Genomic DNA, 4552 nt, shown 5'->3' on the forward strand with positions numbered 1-4552 from the left:
GGGTCGGGCCCCGCCGTCGTGACCCGCAGCGTTCGTTCGATTGATTCGTTTCCTTGTCGCGCTCACGCTCACGCCGCCCCGTTCTCAATAGCACCCCCGATTGCTCGATTGGTCGTCGCGCTCGTCGATGCAGACAAATTCAATGACTGTCCGGCAGAGGCAGGCAGCGTCGGGGCGGGGTGCGCAGCGCACAGCAGCGAGCGCAGCGGGAGGGGCCCGGCCCCGCCCGGCGGACACCCTCCCAGTGACTCTTTGACCCGTATTCTTGACTCGACGACAGATTACATAATTTAAAAACTATATCGCGCCCTCCTTTGCCCCGCGCACGCGCGCGTGTGTGTTTTCATTGAATGCGAGGGGTCAAAGTAATTGGGATGGAAAAAGAAGCGAGTCATTAATTTACGCACTATAAAAAAAGCGAATCGCCTATGTTCCCCCTTGGTGTGTTGAGTGAATTGTTTCTTACGTGTAAAACGGCCCGGGTTCTTCTTCGCGGCTCGCGTGCTGCTCACGTCGATGACAGGCGTTCGCAGTTTGTTCACCTCCCAAATTAGGAGCTATGGATCCTAGAGTCCGCTGCCCGCATTGCTGATTTGCCTACTCGCGCCGCGTGCCAGCACTTCATAAGTAGCATCCTCTGTCTCACTCACTCAACCTCTCTCTCTCCTTTCTACTCTTCGTACCCTGCACAGCTCCGTGTCCTTTCGGCATCCTCTCGCGCCTTCGACCCGGCTAGCGCTGCACGCCGCTTTCTCTCCCTATCTTTTCCCTCGTTTTTACGCCCCCCATGATTGAATGGCTGGCACCCAGCACCCACTGCCGAGCGGTGCCCGTTTGTGCCCCAGCCGCCCCAGCGCCAGCGGTCGTCTTCGTGTTCGTGTCGATGGCGACGAAAGGTCAGGAAGTGGGAGGGGGCTCCCGTGGGGCTCCCGTGGTGTCGGGCGCGTGCGGCCCGTGAGTCATCCGGGCGGGGCGGGGCGGGGCGAGGCGGGGCGTGCTGGAGCGAAGAGGTGCACCATGAGTGCGCCGCAGGACGGAGGCTATTGGTATTGGTACCTTAGCCTGTCTTTGGGCATGCCCTTGGCTGGGCCTCGCGCTGTGCCGCGTATATTGGCCTTTGTGCTGGGCTTGAGCTGGACCTGGCCTTTATGCTAGCCCTTGGGCTGGACCGTGTATTGGCCTTCATGCTAGGCCTTGAGCTGGGCCTTGTGTATTGGCCTTTATGCTGGTCCTTGAGCTGGTCCTGGGCTTGGCCCTCGGCTGGGCCCCGGGCTGGCACTGGCTCTATGCTGGTCTTTGGGCTGGTCTTTGAGCCGGTTGGACCGTATGAGTTGGGCTGCACTGCACTGCTGCACTGCACGGCGGCGTGGTCTACACAAACCTGTGTGGGAACGGGCCGGGTTGCTATTAGGAGAGGATACCGCCAGGCCCGGCCCCGCCTCCCTCTGCCGGTTTGTCTCTGCTCCCTCACGCCACGCACCCCAACCTTCCCCACGACACACTGCCCTCTGACGTCACTTCCTGCCTCTGCCCCTCCGCCCCTCCCCCCTCCCGTGGGCGCGGGTGGCCGGTGGGGCCAAAGGACGCGCTGGCGACAGAGTGGCGTCGTTGGGGGCCTGCGGCTCACCCCCCCCCCCTCGCAGAACACCTCGAAGGGCACCTCGCAGGGCACCTCGCAGAATACCTCGCAGAGCACCTCGCAGGACACCTCGCAGAGCACCTCGCAGAGCATCTCGCAGGGCACCTCGCAGAATGACTCGCAGAGCACCTCGCAGGACACCTCGCCAGGGCACCTCGCGGGGCACCTCGCGGGGCACCTCGCGGGGCACTTCGCAGAGCACCTTGCAGGGCACCTCGCAGAGCACCTCGCAGAGCACCTCGCCAGGGCAACTCGCAGAGCGCACCTCGCAGAGCGCACCTCGCAGAGCGCACCTCGCAGAGCGCACCTCGCAGAGCGCACCTCGCAGAGCGCACCTCGCAGAATACGGTTCGCGAGCGCGGGTCATACGTGAGTGTAGTCAGGTGCGTGCCCGGGACGAAACTGAATGACGCACGAGCCCCGTCCTATATTCGAATATCTATCGACATCCAGGGGGAATAGACTCGGGCTCCTGCATATTCCGCAGGCTGACATGGACAGGACGACAGGACACGGGGCGGGGCGCGGCCGGGCCACGGGGGGCTCGCGGGCAGGCGCCCTGAACGACGCAACAAACGGACTTCCCTGCGTCAAAACCACAGACAAAAATTGGTGCGGATTGGTGGACTACGGCATGATACTTAGCTTAGCGTGGCTCTAAAGTCTGACCTACGGAGACCAAGCTGGTACACACAAAGTGTTTTCAAAAAAGTGCTGTTTCTCTTCTGCAACCTGTTTTGCGCAGTTGTTGCAACTTTGAAAGAGGGGCATGTTTATTGATGGTTAGAGGTTAGATGCGGTAGAGACGAGAGATCCGTTGTTTGTTTACCTGAGCGGGCTTCATTCATTCACGACACGGTGTGTACGCGGCGCTCGTAGTACTGCATGGCCCCCTCTCTCGCCACCGTACACACACACCTGCCTCGCCTGCCGCGGCGGGGCGGTGCGCGGTGAGGCGGGGGCGTCACTGCCAAGCGCGCCAAACAGTATGGCTCAAGGGGGGGAGAGGCGGGGGCTCCCACTCGTGCGCAGTTTCCTCGGCTACTGCTTGTTGATGTTTTTTGATGTTTTTCTGGTGTCTCCCCGAATGAGTTGGGTAAATGCCAATTTGGAGTACAATAATCATAATAAAATAATGAGCGTGTCAAAACTTTATAGAAACAAACACTCCGAACGATGCCCCCTCACATGTCGACGGTTCTGGGAAAAAAATAAGAAGTGAAAGAGGGAGAGGGGGAGTGGGGTTCTGGCATCGGTTCGTGGCTGCAATGTGCGCAGTAGCGTTCGCCTACGTGGGTACGCCGCCGCCGCCGCCGTTGCGTCGGACTGGCATCGATAAGATACACGCCTCTTAGGGGAGCCAAGTGATTATTGGAATCAGTGCACATCTCTCTCTGTCTTTCGTGGGGAGAAATAAAGGGGGAGGGGGCTGAATATCCCTCGGGCCCCCCATCCTAACACGAGCCTGTGCAGAAAATTCAAAAGAAATGCCACAGCAATGCCGGATACCGCCGCTTTGGCCGCTGCTCTGCGTCCCATGGCTTGGGCTATAACGACACCCGAGAATTCCAGTCGAAGGCGATTCACGGAAATCGATACGATATCGTGTTTCAGCTTGGCCCTCGGCTTGGCCCTCGGCCTGGCCCGGCCGCGCGTCTCGGCGCGTCCTCTTATTGGACATCGAGGCCCTGCCCCTGCCGCTTCTCCTGCCAGTTCGTTGGCTTCGTGGAATCGCGTCGCGTTATTGAGCCGCGTCCACCACTCTGCAGCAGCAGCAGCAGCAGCAGCAGCAGCGCAGCCACACAACGCGCTCGCCCGGCCCGGCAAGCCAGCCCGGCCGACCAGCCCGCAGCAACGCCAGGTCGTGCGGGTTGCCTGGGCCGCGCTGTGTGAGCGGCAGCAGGTCGCGCGCAAGCTGATCCACGTATTTGAACCCATTAAACAAGGCCTGCGAGGTGTGAGGCGGTTGGTCCGGCCCCGCGCCCGCTCCACAAGAGTGCCCGCGACACATTGCACCTAAATTTCACCCACGGGCACGCTCCAAGGAGTGCTCCGACATCCGAGGCCATCACCCCAGCGGTGACCATATCATCCCGCTGACCGACCTTAATAATTGAGGATGGTGCAAATATTATCGAAATTCAATGAAAATTCCTTATTTCCTACACTGTAAAAATATTAGTGGTTCAGGTGCGTTGAAACGCCGGGTGGGTAAAAATCACGCTGTTTGTTTTTTTTTTTGTTTTTACTGTGTAGCATTTTCCACTTTCTTGTTGAAGAATTTCCTGTGGATGAAGTTCAAATTTTCGATATCCTTAATTGAGACTAAACCTTCCTAGAGTTTCCAGGTGAGGGCCACGCTTCAACTTGCGCGCCAGATAGTTTGTGAGGGTAGGGTGCGTAATACATTGCGTTATGCGTCACGTATTAGTGATAGTTGTACGGTACTTGTCATGTTTTTGAGAAAAACCCGAATGAGACGAGCGCCGGAGGATCACCTGAATGACAATATCACCGTGTCATGCGTGGCACAATGTGCAATCCCTATCACACTACTTCCGATAAGCCTCGATACCTGCGTGAAGTGCTCGGTAAATACCAGGTGACTGATTCACGCCGCGCACTTCTGTAGGTATACTGTACCGCATGCACGAGTGCGGGCGGGCTTGCCTATCGCCCCTGTCCACGGCGCCTTACGAGCCGAGCGAGTAGGCAACCCGCCCGCACTCCTGCATGCGGTACAGCATAACTACAGTACAGAAGTGCGCGGCGTGGTTTGGCCACCTTCCCACTCGGCTTGCTCAGTTCTTGCTGCTAGGGATTTGTGCATCATCCCTTGCGATGACAGAGCAGTGCAGAGCACCGTGCAAGAGCACCGTGCAAGAGCACCGTGCAAGAGCACCGTGCAAGAGC

This window comes from Frankliniella occidentalis, unplaced genomic scaffold (genome assembly GCF_000697945.3).
Source record: "Frankliniella occidentalis isolate FOCC.00 unplaced genomic scaffold, Focc_3.1 Scaffold166, whole genome shotgun sequence".
Lineage (NCBI taxonomy): Eukaryota > Metazoa > Arthropoda > Insecta > Thysanoptera > Thripidae > Frankliniella > Frankliniella occidentalis.